The sequence below is a fragment of the Staurois parvus genome, unplaced genomic scaffold, assembly GCF_062004578.1.
Source record: "Staurois parvus isolate SC_StPar_1 unplaced genomic scaffold, SC_StPar_1.0 ptg000001l, whole genome shotgun sequence".
NCBI classification, from domain to species: domain Eukaryota; kingdom Metazoa; phylum Chordata; class Amphibia; order Anura; family Ranidae; genus Staurois; species Staurois parvus.
Window position 1 is genome coordinate 3,688,411 of NW_028317797.1, and position 22,906 is coordinate 3,711,316.

The window sequence follows — 22,906 nt, forward strand, 5'->3', positions numbered from 1 at the left end:
TATAATTTTTTTTAATTATTAATAATTTATATATTTATATACATATATACATCAATGTGTGTGTTTACATGCATGTGTACATATATATTTATAGAACAATCCAAATTAGAAGAAGAAAAAATAATCATGCCCAAAAGCAGAGCTATCATACAGACATGCTGATGCACCTTTTGCTTTTAATGTTTTCAGATAAAATTACTAAGATTAATTTACTGCTAGAAAGTTGAACCTGCTCATCCCAACATTCTTCTACTACAAGCCTATATTCCATGACAAAATGACATTGAAAGTACTACTTTCCATAAATCTGCTTAAACAAAAGAGGTAATTTGTGAAAAATATCTATATATATGCTGACACTTAACCACATGCAGCTTAGAAAGAGTTTAGCTATTGGGTGTTACATTTAACCATCTGCAACATTCTATATATTATTTTTTATATCAAATATAATATACCTTGGTGCTCTATTTATCTATCTATCTATCTATCTATCTATCTATCTATCTATCTATCTCTCTCTCTCTCTCTATCTCTCTATTTATCTCCGACCCTGTTTGTAAAAGAGAAAATATGCACTCTGTGTCTGGTTGTGTGGATAGGGGGACATGGGCTGGATAATGTGGCTTGACTACTGTTTTGTAAACTCTCTAGAACCGTATACTGTAGTTCTAATCATATTACTTCAGATATGAACCAGACTTTATGTCTCGACATGATGAACATCAGCATTTTAACCACATGAGATGCTGTCTGCAGACATACCTTTTCCACATAACAGAATGTTCAGATCACTTTCCTTTCCTTTTGACTTGAAGGCATTTTCTTTTTTTTTCTTTTTTTTTACGTGGTCTCTTTATTTCTGCAACAGCTTTTATTTTGTAACAATGCTGTTATTGCTAGAAAGCAAAGATAGTTCTTTCGGTGGCTTTAGATATTAGTATGCAAATACCAAACCAAAAGTTTGGACTTTGTTTTTTTATGTAATATTTTATCAGTGTTAATGGATACTTGGCTAGATGTTTTAGCTCACTGTATACCCAACAAATCTCTGTTCTTTTGTTGGGATTATATATGAACATACTAATAACTAATTTGATCCTGAATCCAACTCGCTACAACATGCTACAGGACATTTGTGAATTGAAGCCAAGGGCAAAATCTTCTTGGTTTTGTTGTATATCTTACTACTTTGTAAGTTAGTTACAGAACCAAATTGCACCTTCTTAAAAGGTGATGCCTACTACTTTTTACTTTTTGAGATAATGTTTTATATGGGCAGTACAGTGGCTAAATGGTTAGCACTTCCGCCTGGAAGCCCTAGAGTTGTTGGTTTGAATCCCAACCATGGCACCACTTGCTTAGAGTTTGCATGTTCTCCCTGTGCCTGCGTGGGTTTCCTCCGGGTACTCCAGTTACCTCCCACACTCCAAAGACATGCTGGTAGGTAATTGGATCCTGTCTAAATTGGCCCTAGTATGTAAGTTATGGACCTTAGATTTTATGCCTATTGAGGGTTAGGGACTGATGTGAATGTACAATATATATGTAAAGTACTGTATAAATTGATGGTGCTATATAAGTACCATAAATATATATATATATATATATATATATAACGTTCAAGTAAAATCGTGACTCTTAATTTTACAGGTACACAAACGGATGCTAGCTCTGGGTACTACACGCAATAGAAAGTGGCAAATGTGTGCTATTACTGAAAGGTGGCGCACATGTGATGGGCCAGTCCAGAGATCGGTATTCAAGATGGCAGACAACAGTGTTAGTGCATGCATGGAATAGCGTATGGTTATGAAGTTTCTTGTGAATTAATGCATAAAACCTGCAGATATCTACAGAAGACTTCAAGCACAGTACGGATGAGACGCTCAGCCACAGTAAGACATTTGAATGGTGTAAACATTAAAGAAGGCTGTACATCTGTCAGTGACTATCCCGTCCCGGTTGTGGTGGTTACCAGCCCACAGCAGTCATTCCTGTAAACATTCAGCACGTGGAATGCCTGATCCTGGATAATTGACGCATAACCTGTTGTGAAATTGCACAAGAGTCGAATCTTTCAGTGGGAATGGTGAACACAATGATGACAAAGTGAAGCAGGCTGTCCTAGGATGGTTCAGGTGTACTGACAAATCTTTCTATGCCAATGATTTCCAGGCATTAGTTAAATGCTGGGATGAAAAATAAATGCAGTTTCCACTCCTTGTAATTTGTTTTTTATTTATGTAAACTCAAAAGTCCTGGTTTGACTTGAACACCTCTTGTATATATCATATCTCTTAGATTGTAAGCTCCAAGGATCAGGGCCCTCCTATCCCTCTTGTATTGAACTGTATTGTTGCTGTATTGTCTCCTGTTATATTGTAAAGTGCTGTGCAAACTGTTGGCGCTATATAAATCCTGAATAATAATAATAATATTATTTATGTAATATTTATGCTTGTCTATAGTCATTTTTTAAGATTGTAAAGCAGTTGTAGATTTCCATTTTACACCTATAAGTCAGTTTTTTTAAACTCTGTTTATTTGAAAAATGTGTATAACAAAAAAAAAAAAAACTTATACAAGTACTGTACAAACACATTTTCCAAAGGTGTAACAAGTAGGATACACATAAGACAACACATTAGTGGCTATAACATCAAAGAGTACATGGGTGCCACAAATCCAATATTCACCATATAAGTGCAGGTATACACAAGTTTCACAAATAACAAAACCAGAAGCAACATAAAGAAGAAAAAAGACAGAAAACAAAAACCCAGAGATAAAAAATCATGATAGTTGAAATACCTAAAAAATTTAAAAAAAGCCTGTTCACCTGAAGTCCAAACCAAATCGAGATACCATGGATGCAACAATTGCATCTTTTGACCTAGTATAATATAGGGGCACTACGACCACCTACACAATCAGGGATCATAGGTGAAAAACATAAGAATACCAAAAAGGACTGTAGGTGTAACCTATGATATAGAAGCAGAGGCCAAATGAAGCAAGGAGTTACTAGTGTCTTGGGTATGTAACCATGGTCCCCAATTTTAGAGAATTTTCCTGGACATCCTCTCGCCTCATAAGTCAATTTGCAGCCAGTACAGTTTAGACATTAGTTTAGTTCCCTGCTTCATGTATAACATACTAGTTTTGGGGTAATTTCTCATTGATTTATCTAAATTTTGCCATAGTTTAAAGTACATGGACCTAACTTTGATCCTTGATGTTGTGTCATGACACTTCTCTTTTAAAAGGAAGCTATCTCCCTAACAGTTTTTAATAAACGTTTCTAAAATATAAACTATTTATAATATTGTTTTCTTATTTTAATTCTTAAAAATTCTTAAATAATTCCTATTTTACAAATAAACATTCCATGCAGGTTAATTCCGTGTGGAGGTTTGTGCAGTAAATGCTGGGCTGTCTAAAAAGAAAGCCCAGCACTTGCTCTAAACTTGTTGACTCCTCCTGCCAATAAGAGGCCTAGAAGCCTCTGCTTGAGGAAGAAGGGGAACATGTCCCTAGTCCTTCAGCTGTGTGCATTACCTGAGCTCCTTATAGTCAGGTCTGTAGAGTACAGCATTAAACCAAGTGTCCAAAACCCTGGAGTACCAGACTTCCACTCTTCAGGAGAAAATTATATTTTTGATATTTAATATATACCTGACTTAAAAATGTAGAAAGAAGGGGAAAAAGTATAACACACATTTTTAAAAAGCAAATGTAGCAATAAAAATTATTTTTGTCAAAACTGCAATAGCATAAAAAATTATATATATTGGGGTAATTTGTTGAAATGCACAAGCTTTAAATTAGTCCTGTAAACTTTGCTCAACACTTCGCTTAAAGGAACTAATTTAGCTATGGGAAATAAAAAATGAGGGTAAGAGATTGGGATTGGAATGGAGAGAGGGAGGGTCTATATTATATGTCATGCTGTCATTGTTAAAGATCTTGCAAGATCTCATCTTATTTTGATTGCAAATAAATGAATAGGAATGTGTCACTTTTAAAAATATTTAAATTCATGTGCTTGAAGCAAAGAGTTCCTTAGTGCCTTTAGCTTAACAAAATGCTGTGTAAACTGTAGGCGCTACATAAATCCTGTATAATAATAGTGCAATTCAATACCAATGACTATCCTACTTTTGAAACATATTTTGGTTAATTTGCCCCTCCAAATTAAATTCAAACTGTAGAAAGTTATTTAATATTATAAAATTAAGTAAGACCCATGGCAGATTTTAAGGTCAACCAACTTGTATTACTGTGGATATAACTATTATTTGGACCTGATTCAAACATACTGACTTGTGAAACAAGTGGAAAACAAAGGACACTTCATAGAAGGTTGAAAGTTAACAACTAGATATTTCCATGCCGTAAACTAGATGAAGGCAGCACACAGATGATTGTTCAGTGACAGCTGATGCATTTCATGGTAAGAAGCGATTTTAACTGAAAAAATGGGACAGATATGATTGTTCAATTGTCTTTCTGTGTGAGCTGCAGGTATTGAATACAAAGTTATGCGAGTGTCCTCTGTTTTCCATTTCTTAATAACTGGATATCTTCCGATGGGGGTAAATTTCTAAGATTCAAAGATTGGAAGGACTTAAATATATCTCTCTCTCTCTATCTATCTCTCGCTATCTATCTATCTATCTATCTATCTATCTATCTATCTATCTATCTATCTATCTATACTACACTATTTAATTACAATATGATATATATATATATATATATATATATATATACCATATTTTAATTAAATAGTGTAGTGTAATACTGAATATATATATATATATATATATATATATATATATATATACATAAATTACTAGATAGTAGATAGATAGAGTGTCTGTGTGTTTGAAGGGTGGGTTCTTTAAAACAACTGAAAATATGATATACACACACATATACATACACACACACACACAATAATATTTATTTATTTATTTATTACAGGTACTATAAGGTACATGAAAAATAGTCTTTCCATTCTATCTATAATAATATTAATAATAATAATAAGTTATTTATAATAATAATAATGTATTTATTTATTACAGGTACTATAAGGTACACAAAAATAATCTTTCCATTCTATCAATAATAATATTAAGTTATTTATAATAATAATAATAATAATAATGTATTTATTTATTACAGGTACTATAAAGGTACACAAAAAATAATTTTTCCATTCTATTAATAATAATAATAATAATAATAATAATAATAATAATAAGAATAAGTTTATAATAATGATAATAATAATAATGTATTTATTTATTTATTACAGGTACTATAAGGTACACAAAAAATAATCTTTCCGTTATCTATCTATCTATCTATCTATCATTATACAGGATTTCTATAGCGCCAACAGTTTGCTCAGTGTTGTACATTATAATGGAAAACAGTACACGAGACAGTACAGTAACAATACAGTTCAATACACGAGGGGTGTGAGGGCCCTGCTCCTTGGAGCTTACAATCTAGGAGATCTATCTGTCTATCTATCTATCTATCTATCTAGCTATCATTAAAGCTGATGGTTTTTAGCACACCCATACACACAGGTCAGAGACATACGTGCTCACATACATATACACACATGCGCACAGACCCATGCGTCTGTGTAAATCACATACCAGTTTAAAAAATGGTTAATGTTCTTCCATCCCTACACCTTTAATGCTCAGTTTTTCTCAAAAACCTGAATCAGTTCTTTTAATTTAATCATAAATGATATCATCCCAGAGTAAAACTTGTTTTTATTATTTCTGCAGATGAGCAAATATGGACAGTTTTACAGTGTTTTGCTTGAGAGGTCTTGCCTGGCCTCATGGATTTGATATTTGGCGAATCTGACCAACTTCCTTCAAAACAAAGTAAGCATTTGACTTTTTAAGTTGCTTTGATTTATCTGTGATATCTTAGTCTGAGTGGCTGAGGAAAAATAGTTATTTTCATAGAAACATTTCAATAGAATTTTTCAGGGTCTTGGTGAAAAATTCCGTCATATAGCAACAGTGACCCCTAGTGTGTCTTGTTCTCCCTACTGTGTTTATTTCCACTCTTTCCATTTAACCTTGAGGGCTTCATTTACTCCAGCTTTCCCATGTCATTTTTCTACTGACTCGTCACTATGGTGCTACAATCTTATTATTATCTCAATGATTTATATGAAATTATATTTTCAATAATTATGCTATAAAGCTGTCAAATTAGAGAAAAAGGTTATTAACTAAATTGACATATTTAAAAATCCAAGATTAAAACATCTATTATTGCCAGTGATTCAATATGCCATTGGGAAAATATGTCTGCTTCTAAACACACTGTTAACTTATTTAGAGTATAAGTGGCATGAAAGCATCAATTTACAAATGTACAAATACACCTGATGAGAGTTGTCAGTGCAGTTATCCTCAAATGTGTATGATTTACTTGCTGCACTTAGAGGTGATTTAGCAACAGTGTCAAAATAGTATACATGTGTTACTCTATAGAGCCCATGCACTAAGGGGTACACTCCTTGAAGCTGCATTCTTCCTGCTAATCAGCTTTCATTTTTAATTTTTAACCATCTTGTACTAGAAGCGAGCCACCTTCTTTAAGGTGCTTCTAAAGGCTTAACATTTTTTTTAACTTAACCTCCTCGGCGGTATGATTATTTCCGATTTTTTGTGCTGAAAGCGGTACCATTTTTTTGCATGGAAATATGTAGTTTTTTATTGTAGGCTGAAATTTTTAGGAATAACTCACTGAAATCTGTACGAACAAGAGTCTAGTAAACATCCCGGGTATGATAAAATTTGAAACACGAAATCATAAATTATAATTTAATAAATAATCATAAAAATAATAATATAATAATAATAAATTTAATTCAATAATATAATCAAACCAAAAACACTGAAATTTGAAATAGAGCGGCAAGTTCGCACATCGCTGAGCAAAGTCGCAAAATCGTTTTCAGTGTCTGATGATGAATTTCCCCACGAATCATTATCACTCAATTCTGCAAGTGGTTCTGATTTACTATCGCTGTTCTCTAGCTGGTCTAAAACCACTTTTGACATAAAGGGACGCTTTTTGGACGCCATGGACTTTTCTAAGTTTCCAGGCAGAAAGAACAGTCAAAATGCAGGCAGGGCACAGGACAAAGCAGTAGGGACAAAATGTATGTGAAATGCATTGAAACAGCAATGTTTTACTATGTAATAATAATTTTAAAAAAAATTAAATTTTTTAAAAATTTCAAATTTGCCTCCGGTTCCGGCGCCCGTACGTCCCGACGTCACAGGGACCGGAACACGGAAGCCGGATGCCAGCATCGGCCGGAGGAGATGCCCGGGGATGCTGCAGGGGACACACCGCGGGAGCGAAGGACAAGGTAAGTGCTGCAGGGACTCCCTGAGCAACGCCGCATGGTAAGCCCGAGTGTAGCTCGGGGTTACTGCTCTTGCTACTCAAATTTTACCCCGAGCTACACTCGGGAATACCACCAAGGAGGTTAATGCATTCTCTGTGTTAAGGTTAAAAAATATGTAAGTGCAGCTATCCCCCCCCAAATACTTACCTGAGCCAAATCTTGGAGAAGCAATGTGCATAGGAACAGCGACTTGGCTCTCTCTCTCCACTAGACTGTGTAAGGGCTCATGTACACTGCAGCTGATAAACTCACGTTTAGGAGCTGATCAGCGTTTTTTCAGCAGCCCCTGAACTCTCCCTAATTATTATTATTATTATACAGTATTTATATAGCGCCAAATGGTTTGCTCAGCGCTATACATTAGCGAGGGGACAGAACATGAGACAATACAGTACAATACAATACACGAGGGGTTCGAGGGCCCTGCTCTTATGAGCTTACAATCTAGGAGGGAGGAGAATGTTTTCCTATGTGTCCATGTACACATCTTCATTTACAGTCCTTTACAGGCATTTGAGTTTACAGTTTTTTTTTGAGCACAGATAACTTACGTTCAGCAGTTGATTTTTATCAGCGTTTCAACCGCAAACTATTATTATTATACAGGATTTATATAGAGCCAACAGTTTGCTCAGTGCTTTACAATGTAAAGGGAGACAAAACAGCAACAATACAGAACAATAAAAGAGGGAAAGGAGGGCCCCGCTCCTTGGAGCTTACAATCTAGGAGGGAGGGGTTAGTGGTACAAAAGGTAGTAACTGTGGGGGATGGACTGGTTGGAAGAGTAGAAGATTCCAGTATTAGCTGAGGGCAGGATAGGCTTCCGTGAAGAGAGAGGTTTTCAGAGATCGCCTAAAAATGAGCAGAGTAGGCGATAGTCTGATAAATTGGGTTTACTGCTTGTAAACACTTGTAAACGTGGCTTAACGCGGCAAATCGCATATATAAGCGTTTGCTAAATTTTTTATAACTCTTCCAGTTCCCGATGCTGTCCAGAGCCTTTTTTCATCATGAAAAAGGCATGCAAAGTGTTTTCAAGGTACTCAAATGGACAAAACACTGAACACAGGATGTTCCTACCAAGCTTGTCACACATTGTAATGACCAATTCACACCTCAGACCTCTCCCACCCTTGGAAACAAAAGATATGTTAATGACCATTCACACCTCAAATTCCTCATGAAGACCCCCTGCCAGGAGACCTTCATGACTCACTCCACCAGACACCTTTCCCACCCTTGGAAACAAAAGAAATGTTAATGAGCAACTGGCACCTCAGCTAATCTCAACACATACTGCTCTCTCTGCTTCTACTCTTTGTATTTCTCTGAAACAGTCTGAAATAGTTAATCATTTTCCACTTTTCAGTGCATTCTGGGCATTTCGGAGGTTCTCCTGTGCTTATCTTTAAAAAACGCTTCTAAACGCAAATGTGCATAAACGCGTTATGCAAACGCGGCTAAACAGACTTTTTTAACCTATGTTTTCCAGCAGTCAGTTTCCATCGTTCTGAAGTGTCCCGTGTACATGGGGCCTAAAGAGCAGTGGGAGCCATTGGCTCTCACTGCTGTCAATCAAATCCTGATGAGGGTGCGGGGGGCAAGATCAAGCTGCACTGTGTGTGTCAATAGACACACATAGTGCAGTTCAGAATCAAGCTTGCATGAGTACTCAAAGGGGGGAGGAGCAAGAAGCACCAGCAGGGGGACCCGAGAAGAGGAGGATCAGGACTGCTCTGTGCAAAACTATTGCACAGAGCAGGTGAGTATAACATGTTTATTTTTTAAAAAGATAAAAAGTGAGCCTTTAACCACTTGCCCTCCACAGGATTTACCCCCCCCCCCCTTCCTGACTAGGCCATTTTTTGCGTTACGGCGCTGCATTAATTTAACTGACAATTGCGCGGTCATGCAACGCTGCACCCAAACGAGATTTATGTCCTTTTTTTTTCCACAAACAGAGCTTTCTTTCAGTGGTACTTAATCGCCTCTGCTTTTTTAATTTTTTTGCGCTATAAACAAAAAAAGACCGACAATTTTGAAAAAAAAACTTTTTACTATTAAACATGTCCAGTAACAAAAATGTAAAAATCAAATTTCATTATAAATTTTGGGCAAAATGTATTCTGCTACATATCTTTGCTAAAAAAAATACCAACACATGTAAATTAATTGGTTTACGTGAAAGTTATAGCATTTGCAAATGGCGGTATATATACACTAGAATTGTTTGGGGTTTTTTACTAATAATGGCGGCAATCAGCGACTTATAGCGGGACTATGGTGGGCATGCTGACATGGGGGGGAACTGACTTGGTATCACTGACATCTCCAGTGACACCAATAAAGTGATCAGTGCTAATTAAAAGCACTGACACTGTACTAATGGCACTGGGCAGGAAAGGGTTAACGTGGGGAGATCAAAGGGTTAACTGTGTGCTGTGTGTATTTGTATATGTAGGGGGATGGGTGTGTGCTTTCCAATGTAAGCACCCTGCTTTGTATGGCTCTGTTGTGCAGAGCCATACAAAGCAGTTTGCAGACATTGACAGAGGAGAAAACTGTATTGTTTACATACAGTTCTCTCCCCCGTCAGTAATACCTGGCGATCCCCGACCGGGAACCTGGTGACTGACAGCCAAGGCCATGAATGGCAGCGTGGGTAGGGCGATCGCAACTCACGCGTGCCCCCTATCAGGAACTGCAAATTCACATATATATATGTGATTTTGTGCACCCCTGCCGCCCTGTAGCAGTATATCTGCTATAGGGTGGCGGGAAAGCGGTTAATATCACTTTTACACTATAGCCACTGACAACATTTGTTGCATGGCTCTGAATTTACTCCTGCACAAATTGTCACAAAACAAGTCCCTATATAATTCTCATAGGGCAGCACAGGGGCTTAGTGGTTAGCACTTTATCCTTGCAGCATTAGGGTCCCAAGTTTGAATCCCAGTCAAACACTATCTGCATGGAGTTTGCATGTTCTGCCAGTGCTTGGGTGGGTTTTCTCCTGAAGACATGCTGCTAGTTAAAAATGTATTTAAAAATTGGTTTTTCCTCACACATGACTGAGTTGATAACGGGAGTCAGCAGTGCTTCACCTCAATCTCTGGGGAAAATTCAATTGCAAAGTGCAACTTCCCTTGCAAAGTGAACAATTTGCCTTTTGTAAGTTAAAGTATATGTGAACCCTTACCTTGTAAAACACCCACTCCGTTTAAAATAGAAATGAAAGGAAAACACTTCTGTATACATATATAAATAAAGTAATAAATACCCTTTCCCCATTTTTTATAAGAGATCACACACATTCTGTTTTCAGCTGCATAAGGAGCTTAGAGAACTGGAGGAGGAAAAGCAGCAGAAGACTGATCTTCCCAGTGAATGGCTGTGTGGGGGGCATGTCAACAGAAGTCTGATCATTGGAAGACAACAGGCTCCCAGCCTACATTGTATGGAAATGACAGCAGGGGGTTTTATACACAATCGTGTATAATACTGACAGGCAGACTCCTGCTTGTCAGGTGGCCCACACGCGTGTGCGCTCTCGCCATGTATCTGGGCCCGCTTTCCCATTTGCGGGCCCAGGGAGCACCATGGTGGGTATGATGTCACTTCCCGGTCATGGCTGTCACTTTCCCTGGCTAAAATAGCCAGGGATACATGTATTTCTCATGATGTCAAAAAATATTGTCCCACAATGTCCAAAAAATAATGCACCACAATGTCAAAACGTAATTTGCCTCGCTGTCCAAAAAAATAATTGCACATAAAATCAATGTCTCAAGACAATCCTCTCCTACAGATCTTATAACCTTCAGATTCAATGACTGCTAGGAACCCAGCAGCTACTGGCCTTCTAGAAGCCCTTTACGGTATGAATGACAGCAAAGCTTCAATGGTTGCTAGGACTCTGAGCTCCTGGCATCCTAGCCACCGCTATCCCTCTACATATCAGCATGTTTCTTATTATAAATAGGTCATTGAGGGATGCCTGACCAAATATAGCTAGGCCACATGGTATCATTGGTTGGTAGGGTGCTGTGCCATTAGGCCACATTCCCTGCCCCATTGTTTTCATTCATTTTCCCTCTTCAAGTGAATGTGGCAGTGGATGCATGATTGGTTGCCAGGATGCCAGTGGCTGACAGCATCTTAGCAACCACAAGCCCTGAGCGGGAAGCTTTCATTCATTCACCACTAATATAGTAAATGATTTTCCTGCACAGCCGGAGGTTCCTTGTAGGGGGGGGGGGGCAGGAGAGCAGGCAACTTAGTTCACTACTTCACAACTTCCCAGGGGGGAAACCTGCATTGCTCCAAACTTGGCCCTCATCCCTACTGTAAAATGGTCCTATTTATGTTAGGAGAGCCAATTGGAGCTGGAATCACTAACTCAAGTTTACCATGTGTGTCACATACCTGATAGGAGAATGAAATGACGAGGTCGGCCTCACTTGAGTCACTAGCCCTGACCCCGCTGGAAGTGGAACAGAGGTGCCGAGGGACCAGGGGAACAAGAGTGCCAGCAGGTGTTGCCTGAAGAGCTTGCAGTTGGAGTCCTGAAGAGACTGGCGAACTACCAGTTCAGGAACGGTAGCGATGTTTCAGGATCCCACCTGGGTTAAAAGGGTACTCTGCTTGCCCAACAGGATCAGGATAAATGACGTGTCAGATCTCCCAGCTGACTTGAAGAAAGAACAGTTTATGGTTTGCAGAGCTGGTATAATAGACAGCCAGGCGGGCACTCGAGCAGGACAGGAAGCTGGGATAGGAGACAGGAGCAAGGTCACAGGAATAGCCAAGGTCATCAACGGGCGGGCAGCGAGGTACCAAATCATCAGCAAGCCAAAGTCAGGAACAGAGCCAGGATCAGGAACTAGCAACAAGGCAGGAGCGCAATCAGAAGTCAGGTCAGGAACAAGCCGGGTCAGCAACAAGGGGATCATACAAGAATACAGCAGGACACAGGGAAACAGCTGAAGACTAGTCAGCACTAAGCACAGGCAGAAGCATCCTTTAAATAGTTCGTCTGGTGCCAATATTCACTGTGCTTGTGCGCGGTCGCGCATTTCTGTACGCATGCGCAAGTCTGGTCACTATTCTGTGGAGATTGCTGTGCTCATGCGCATTTCTATTAGCCAGCCGTCTCTCAGGAATTCCTTTACAATGTGGACACACTGGGCATCTGGGAAGCAGGTTCACAAACACTCATACTGGTCTGGGACTCCATATGGACACTGCTATATCATTTCCTAGAAGATTTGCACCTGTGATAATTACTGTGGATATAGTAAATTACTTTCATCAGAGCGTAGATGGGACTTGAAAAGTGCTATTACACATCTTGAAAGATTTTGACCATATTGTAATATTTTCACAGTCACAATCCTGTCAGAAATCCAGTGAGCTTTTTTCTTTTTTTTTCTTTTTTTTTAACTGACAGTGCTTGTGAAATCTCAATCAGCAGTGTCAACCCTGCCTGAGTTCCTTCATCCTGGACTGCAGAACTCTTCCTATCCCCATGTGCATACAATAAGTTTTCTTTGGAGCACAAAATGCTGCTGTGTTGACTGCCACTGTTGGTAGTAAAAGTGTTTTCTGGAGATGTATCTACGTCAATAGGAACTGACATAAGGCATTCTGATGATCCCTCCTCCCAGGAGCTACAAACCTAGTGATGACACCACAGGGAGTAACAAATGCAGTTTCTTGCTCTAGGAACAAAGTAAAATGAATGCTGGGACATGCTCTAGAAGGGTGAGAGGGAGGTTTGCAGGTAAACTTGGGTCATGCCTATACAAGTCATTTAATGGTGGTAATGGCTGATAATGTTTGGTGGTAGAATGGAAGGAGGAAAGGTTAAGAAAGGTGTCTAGCCTAGAGCACTGAAATGGTCAGAAGTGGCCCTGTTTAACACGCCGTGAAAGTCACGTAACAAAAGATAGCCATTTCCTTTAATCTTGAGGACAAAGAAAATATTCTTCTGCTTCACTTCCCTAAGAGAATCATATTATTTAACAGATTTTGCTATGGCCCTATTTATTTGCAGTTTTGGCCCCTATCCCAGAAACCAGCTTCCCAAATACTACAAAACATCAATAATCTTCGAATTAGATTACATGTTCTGCAAAATGTAGTTATGGAGCAGTCAAGAAAAATCATATTGCAATGCTGTGCGCTTATGAATAACACAAATATAAATTAGCCATCTGTTAAGATGATTCATCGTATATGCAGATATTATCAAACAACAGATACTATAGGGTCACAAGTTAATAAGTACAAACAGACAGTTCTTTAATTCTACAGATTTGGGTGCTAAAATACATTTGGCAGTTTCCTTTTTTTGTTCCTAATAGTAATTATCATGTACCGGTTTGTACCATTAATACCTGTTAGCAGCTTGTACCATTAGTGCAAGGTACAGACTGCTAATCTTCATTTGGAAAATGAACGAATATGATTACAAGGGCACTAGGTTCCAAATTACTGTCTGCAAAATTCAAATACATATATTTTAATTTCTTAAAAATATCCTTAAGAGGAACATATTGCAACAATCATTATGTACAGTATTTAGTTTTATTTAATTTTTGAGTATAGTATATTCAGGCTAATTAAAAGGTAGGGTATTGTTTTAAAATAAGGAGCTGTTGTAATCATGAAACACATTTAATCAAATTAAAACTTAACTTATTCACTTTAAATTGCAGCCACATGCAATTTTCTGTAAATGGCAAAAAAAAAAAAAAAAACGGTTCTTCTTTTCAAGCATGGCAATATGGTTTAGTTTGTATGCCAAGAAACAAATAATAGGCAGCACATATAATAACAACTTTAAAAAAAAATGTAAATTAAAGAAAAAAAACATGAAAAAACATGAAACGATAGTCCATAATACTATGCACAATCTTAAATAATCAATAAACTCACCAGTGTGTGTAACTCTAGCTGTAATTTCACCACCTGGATTGGAGCTGACCACATCAAAATGACCACCTGTTTAAAGGTAAGTCAAAGGGTACTGGAAAATATTATATTTGAGGAATCAAACTTGCTTCAGTTTATGGCTTTGAATTCTATACAGGTGAATACCCCACTGACAAATCAGCATGTTCTTGTACCAGCATATAAGTGTGCAATGTTAAGGAAAGAGAACAGAGGCCTATCATAGTGTATTAGATTTATTTATTTTTTTTAAAAAGGTTAAAACACAAGGAAACACTCATATGACATAAGTGCATCCAGTTTAGTTGGATAATCCCATGCGTATACAGAGCTTCAGAGATAGTCACAGTGTGTCTCATTCAGTATTGGGTGTGCTGCAAAATGTCTCCAAGGTCTGATGTGTATCATCACCTGGACTTCATCAGATGCCTCTGATGAAGTCAAGGTGATGAAATGCATCAGGTGGGACTTGGAGACACATCGGTCCTATACTGAGTGAGGCACTCTGTTACTATCTCATCGAAGCTCTGTGTATGCTTGGGATTATCCATTGGAGCTGGATGCACTTATGTCATGTGAGTGTTTCCTGCTGTTTTTTACCTTTTTGTATGAACCGTTTACATTATGAGAAGCCTGTTTCCATCCCTGAATATTGCACACATATGCTGCTACAAGAACATGCTGTACAGAGTTCAAGACCATAGAGGGAAGCAAGTTTGATTCTTTGGAGAAGAGATTATGAAGTGATTTTTTTGCTGCTTAGATCAATGAAGAAGGAGTATACCCTGAATGTTCTCAAAATGTAAGTATATTCAAAAATATTACAGAGTGCTCAACTGTGTTGTTGCAAGAGCACTAATACAGCTACAATCACCTTAAGCATGTAGTGGTTAGGAAATAAAAGCACTTCTTTTTCTGTCAGTGCTGGCAGAATTTGATTTGAAAATGTTAGTTTTTTCATTCAATTGTCTAGTTATTAGTGGAAATCAAATGGACAATCATTTTTGACCACAGTGATGAGAAAATTCGAAGAAGCAGGATGGAACATTTTGATGAACAAATACATTTTTAATAATATATGTAGTTATTCACTCGAAAAGTTAATTTTATTCCAAAATTGACTGTTGTAAGCAAAAAAAATTTTTTTAAATTATGAAACAAAATTTGTCAAGTCTCTGTAGGCGTTATCTAATATACTGACAAGACTTTTTGTATAAATTTCCCTACAAAAATTTACCAGTGTATGGCCAACTTTACAGACAGCACTGGGCCCCCACCCCCTGTCTTCTGTGTGTTTTGTGTCTCCTATTTTGAATAATGTGCCTATGATCAGGTAATTCAGAACAGTTAATCTGTTAAACAACATGTACTGGGTTCGTAAAGGGGTCCAAAAATGCTTTTTAACTTGTGGTGATACATCTTTTTTAATGTACACTAAATAGTCACATAGTAGTGCAGTGTTACTGGCCCAAGCTGGCCCAACTTCACTATTTCCCTTACTAATACATGCGCCTGCTGTGAGCGCTATATAAAATGTATGTAGCATCAGCTACATAGAAGATGTAGTGCTGTGTTTCGGCAGTGGTACAGGGACTTTCCATCTGTTGATGGAACAACATCGGTCAGCCATTTACAGGGAGCCCCCCCTCATACACACACACAAAGTGCATACCAGACCCTTTGGGGATGATTTACTAAAACTGGAGAGTACAAACTCTGGTGCAGCCCTGAATAGCCTAATTGAAGCTGAAGTTAGAATTTGATTGGCTAACATTCACAGCTGCACCAGATTTTGCACCCTCCAGTTTTGGAACAACACCTTTGAGTCTGGTATGGATTTTAAGAGGTTACCTAACCCAAAAATAAACAAAAAAAAAGTGCCCCAGTAAAAATAGGTTTTACCCCCTTCATGACCAGATAATTTTTTTGCTATTCAGCACTGTGCTACTTTAACTGGCAATTGGCCAGTCATGCAACACTCTACTCCGAAATTTATATATATATTTTTTTTTCACACAAATAGAGCTTTTTTGATGGTATTTTATCACTGCTGGGTTTTCTTATTTTTTTGCTATATACATTTTAAAAAATACCAGAACATTTGGGAAAAAATATACTATATATATATATATATATATATATATATATATATAAAATTGTTTTTTTCTGTTATAAAACATACCCAATAAAATCCAATAAAAATCTAGTCTGCTACATCTCTACAGTAAAATTAATCCAAATAAGTGTATAATAATTGGTTTGTGTGAAAGTTATAGTGTCTACAAACTAAAGTATATATACTGGAATTTACACAGCTTTTACTTGCTGACTGCTCATCGCGTTTCTTGAGGTGATAAAATAAAAGGGCAGTTGAAACACATCTTAAATTACATTTGCTGAGAGTATTTGCTTAGAGGCATGTTAAGTCCATGGAAGATTTTATTTTTTGCCACAGGTTTTTGGAAAATTACAAAAAAAGTTTCTTTTTTTACACAAAGTTGTCAGTTTAATGTGAGAAATATCTCATTAAAGTGACAACTTTGTGTAAAAAATATTTTTTTTTGCATTTTCCAAAAACGTAGTAAAAAATTAAAAAAAATCTGATCTTTCATGGACTCAACATGCCTCTCAGTAATTACCTTGGGGTATCTACTTTCCTAAAAGGGGGCATTTGGGGGGAGGTCTTTCTACTATCCTGGTATTTCAGGGCCTCTGAAACTGTGATAGGTAGTCAGGAAGTGAAATGTAGAAACTCAACTCAGCAAATACTTTGGGATACTGATTTTAGGGTCTCTCAAATTTTGATAGACAGTTTCCTGACTATCTAACATCTTTAGAGACCCGTCTTGTGCTGAATTGTGTGCTGTGCTGTACCCTAGATTGTGCCATGCTGTTCCCTAGACTAATAGTCCACTAATATGTGGTAACAACAGAAGCAGTACTTAATGCAGAAGCCAGGTTGGCCAGGACAGGTGGGACACAAAAACTGTTGTCATGTCTCATTCCACTTTTACTACAGGCACAACAACTTTATAGGGTGACTTTTGTCTTTAGGTACCAGGGAGGAAATCTGGAAAATTTCTCCCATGCAGCCAAGTAACTGCACCTGGATTTGGGCTTTGGGCCACAGTGCCTTCTGGGTATTAAAGGGCTGTGATGATTGCTTTCTGAAATTTTAGGAAGGATCCAGTTCTTCCAGTTGCTTCATAAATTACAAAAGCATTAAAGAAAACAATTGAAATAAATATATATATATATATATATATATATATATATATATATATATACTTTTTTATACCAGTGTCTGTGTGAGAAACTAAATACAACTTTATCATTTGGTCTTTGAAGTCGTGGACACAGAGAGGCTTTTGAACGACACCAGATGCTAACTTAATTTGAGCCATCATGTCTGTGTGAATGGAAGACAGGATTAATACATCCCATTTGTCTTTCCACTTCACTACGAGTAGTCCTTTATTGCGCAAGTAGGTTTTCTACCCTTTTCTAAGTGGGGTGTTAATGAGCCATTGGGAGAAACCCCTGTGATTGGATCGCATGGTGCCACAGCAGCCAATTTCTCTAATGAACAAATGTCTAAAAAGTGTCTAACTCACATATAACTAGTCCACGTACAAATGGTACTCCTTAAGGAACAAGGATGACATCAAGTCCCACACTATCTTGCCACTGCTCCCCATATAGTCTGGGCATCCGGGGGGCTCCACTTGGCTGTCTTTTCCCTCATAACCTGAAATGTATAACCTATTTCCCTCTCACAGAGCTTAAACAGTTTGACCACATATCTGGCATGCTTGCTGGGAAAATATTGCAGTATTGCAAGCTTGCCAGGTACTCGTCTATGCAGATGTTCTGTTGGCGCGTAGACACATCTGCAAATTTCTGGGAAAGATACTTTATGAGGAGCTGAATTTTATGGAGCCGATCATAGTCAGGGTCACCCCAAGGACAAGAGCGGGTGTTGTCAATAAAATGCATAAAACGCATTATATTCTCAAATCTTTTCTTGACCATTGCAGCAGAGAACATGAGCATATGATGAACCGGGTCTGTGGACCAATTTGGCTGCAATTCATTCTTTTTTTGTAGTGTACATGTAAAGGGTTAGGCCCAAAAAATTTTACATTTGGAAACTGTGATAGGTTTCCACTCAAATGGCTTGGCAAAAATTGACTTTGGTTTGGTGTCGATGTATTGCTGGACATAAAGATTGCTTATTTCTACAAGTCTTCAGTGAAAAACAGCTAAAAAAATCAAGGGGTATTGTCAAGTTTTCTGTTTCCACCTGAACCACAGGCTGGGCTATGAATGGAGAATAATGAGTGCTGCTCAATCTGGGGGTAGCCAATTAGGGTTTGCAAGCACTTCTGGAAGGACACTATGGGATCTAGGAGCCTGTGGTCGAATTCTTGGTGGCTGCATTTGCATTCCGCTACTAGAGATAGCCACTTTGCCAACTTGTACTACACTTCTGGCACTCACCATTTCACCATGAGAAGCTTCAGTGCTAGTGTCTAAAAGGCCAGGATTTACTAAGCCGCTGGTGCTTTCCAGATCAGCAAAAAGTAGTGCAGCGCTAGTACTGGTACTCTGCTACATATGAGCATAATCATGTGTTTCTAGCACTTCAGCACACTGGGGTGCTGCTTTCTACAGGCTCTTATTCTGATTTTGACAGTGAGGATTCCCCTTCGCTCTCATCTGTCATGCTCTAAATCCTGTAAGCCTCCTCACTTGAGGGTCTTTTTTGGGAAGTTTTGGGCACTAAATGTACAGGTATCTTGTGGTAACTATAGGAAAAAGAGCTCCTGTGTCTGGAATGGACTCAGCACTGGTGGAGGGACTCACCTGCCGTGTGGGCTGCTGTACCAGGGCTGACCAGCGGGTGCTCTCAGCAGCCAGAAGCTCACTCCTGTAGTCAGCCAACACCTGGGCTGATTGCAGGAGGTGTATTTAAGGAATGACCAGGTCTGTGATCAGGGCCTTGGTGTATGTTTCCCATGAGCCCCTGTACCTGGTATCCTGTGTTCCTGCCTCGTTGCTGACCCTGCTTTGATCCTGACCTCTGCTGACCGTCCCCTGTTGAACCCCTGGCTTGCCTGACCATCCTTCTGCCTGATCCTCGGTACCACGCTGCCCGCTACCTGCTGAACCTGGCTTGTGACCCCGACCATTCTCTGCTTGCTCCTCCTGTACCACGCTGCCCGCACGATACCGACCCGGCCTGTCTGACTACGCTTACTTCACCCGACGATCCATCCCGCACGGATCACCTCTAGTAAGTCTGCCTGCCTCTTCCCATCAGACTCCGTTCCTACACTCCCCTGCCAGTACTCGCTACCACAGCCGGACGCACTCAGGGGTCGCGACCTGGTTCCAGTCTGCACCAAGTTCATCCCCACCATCAGGGGCCCTGGTGAATAGCAGGCTGGGACTTAGACCCCGCGCCCTGAGGAAATCCGTGCTGTGGGCTCGACCTGCCTGACCGCTCCACCTCTCCAGCCCTGACTGCACTGGTACCTATTTGCTTAAGGTTTATTGCACCTGGTTGTACATATTTCTGTAAGTGTTGAGTTCGATTGTTTGCACTGCGTTTATGTTTGTGTTGTCTTTAATAAATTATATTGTGTTACACGCTATACCTAAAGTCTGTGTTTCCCTGTGTTGGTCCACACACCTCTGGTCATACCTGGAGCGCTGACATCCTGGCTAGCAATTAGGAACTGCTTGCATGATAGAAATAAAACTGCTAGTGCTAATGCTGCTGCGGTTTTGTGTACAATGTATTAGAGGTGGCAGTGATCAAGAAAAATATACTGACATTGCACACTGCACTTGTTGGATGGGGGGCTAAATGAAAATACTGGCAGGTATCGGGGATGGTAATGATCAAGATAACGATCCATACAGACACTATACTAGCACATATCAGTGAACCACAACAACAGCAATCACTGCAGCAGCTGCCGATACAAGGAGCAACAGATCCCCCAGAGATAATAGCAAGTGAGAGCAGCGCTAGCTCTGATTATACTGTGTTTCAATGCACACCAATATGTAACAATATTTTGTGCAAAAACAAACCAAAATGTACCTTAAAAACTATAAATAATTACTATACAATCAAATCAGAAGTGACATTTGCTCTTTAAATAAAGTGACATGCGTTTAATCAGTCAACTAATAGTTATCTGTCAACCCTCTAAGTCCATTTTATTCAACAAACACCCACGAGTTCATAAGTGCTCTTTCCCAATAAAAGTGCCTTGTGCAGAAAACTGTGCATGAAGAGATCCAGAGTCCTATATTCAATCTGTGTTTCAATTATTTGATGCAATTCACCACTAGCCTGTAATCCCCACCACCAGTGGCGAAGCTAGACATTCTTTCACCCGGGGCAAAGACTCAGTTCTGTTGTTTTATTATTTCTTTAAATTATTTTATTTTTTGGGGAGCTTTGGTGACATATCAAAGGTCTAAACAGACTCCTGATGTCTCACTTTTGAGACAGAAAAGAGGACTGAGGACAGAGATTCCCCAGTTCCTTTCTCTGCAGACTGAGCTGCACTGGACAGTAAATGAGTGGGAAGTGCTCTGTGCTGAGCAGCTTCCTGTTCACTCACAAACTGAAGCTTAGTAAACATAGTTTATTATACTTTAGTTATGAATTGACACAGTAAATGATTGGTATCACTCACTGTGTTCATTCAGGAAAGGAAAAGGGGCCAGCAAATGTATATTTAGCAGCCCCTTCCCCAGCTCTCCATCCTGAAACATCTCCCACAAAAGCTGGCAGGAGAGTAGGGGAGCTGCCAGCGATGTGGGGGGCCAGGCAGCAGAGGAAAGGAGAACCTGTAGTGAAGGGGCGGTAGGGGTGGCATCTAGCGTAACCCATGGGCTGCATTTTGCTCCTGGAGCAGCTGAATATTGGAGGGAGAGGAAAGGAAGCAGGCTTTCATTTGCTGCTGAGGAAAATACAGCTGATCAGTTCCAATAAAAGTCATCACCATCGCTCTTCTCCAGCTGGTCCCGACAGTTGTTGACCCCCAGATTAGGGTGTACCCAGGCACATCCCATGTGCATGCCTATGGGACCTGTCCTCACTTCAAACTGTGCACAGAAGTTGGACATTCGCTGTGCACATACTTTAGGGGGATGCAGCTGAGCTGATTTTGCTCACCATGCCAATACTTCAGCCCACCAATACTATACTCGAACACAGGAATACTACAGACAACCAAACCAATACTATGGACCACCACGCCAATATTACTGACCGCCAATACTACACCCCACCACACCAATAATACATCACACACTTCACAGCTACTGCACACTGCATGGCTACTACAGTGCACCACACCAATACAACAGAAAACACATTAGTACTATGGACCACCAACACTTCATCACGCACTATACGGCTACTACACCTCACCACACCAATACAGTAGCCCACCAATACTACAGACCACCGACTATACCACATGACACCAATACTACACCACATCTAGATTACACCCCACCATATCATGATTGGAGCCCACCACAACAATACTACAACCCACCTCAGACCAGTGGAACCCCCTTATGATACCATGACTACATGTAATGTGCACCATCATAGTGTAACAGTATATATTTCCCGATTGAGGATCACACTCCTCCCAGAAGATAAAAGCACACCCGAACCTTGGATAGTCTCTCTGCTACATATTGTATATAATGTGGTCTCTGGAACAGAATAGATCCCCGGTACACAATAAGGACTCAATATATAATTGGTTCCCCAATATAGGACAGATACCTTCTTCCCACCTGTCGAGCTGCAGCATCCTCCGCACATGTCACCCAATTGGGCACCGCCTCCTGACATCAGCATTGTAAGGCTGAGTGGGGTGGAGCTGTGACCTTATTTTCTCTGGTACCAACTCAGCTGGGAACTGGGTGGAGGGGGATGTGCCTATTACCCTGACCCCATGTTCTTCCGGTGTAATGGTGAACAGTTGAGCAGACAAACAGTATGCAGTGCCAAGCCTGTGCAGTGAGTTTAAGTGCTCCCCCATCAATGTAATCAAACCTCTCCCAATCGCCCCCTCCCCAGTCCTGCTTCCAGTGCTGGGCTGACAGGAGTATTGACTCTTAGCGGTTGTGCCCCTCTTAATGGGGCACATGGAGTACATGCCCCCCCCCACTAGTATCATCCCTGCACATCACTATACTGTATTCTCCAGATCACTCACCAGATTGAGATGCTGGCGCCTTAAAAAAACCAGCACACTTGCATAAAAAAGCAGAGACCTCCTGTAGATCCTTAGGAAGCCTTTGCACCACTGCACCTCTGTAAGCTATCTCATACAGAAACCACTTATCTCATAGGAATCAAAGAAGGAAGAAGAAAAAAGACCTTCATAATACAAAACTGTATGTTTATTGTAAAAAAGTAAAGATGGACCAAACATTTA

The 22,906-nt window shown here is 39.4% G+C and overlaps 1 long non-coding RNA gene across 1 annotated transcript in view; it reads left to right on the top strand.

Moving 5' to 3' along the window:
* Positions 1–4,340: 4,340 nt before the first annotated feature.
* LOC149474748 (uncharacterized) overlaps positions 4,341–22,906 on the top strand; it is a 74,511-nt gene continuing 55,945 nt past the window's right edge. The window contains exons 1-2 of the long non-coding RNA XR_016306266.1: positions 4,341–4,456; positions 5,817–5,918. This is a non-coding gene — a long non-coding RNA (uncharacterized LOC149474748). The remainder of the gene's footprint in view (positions 4,457–5,816; positions 5,919–22,906) is intronic.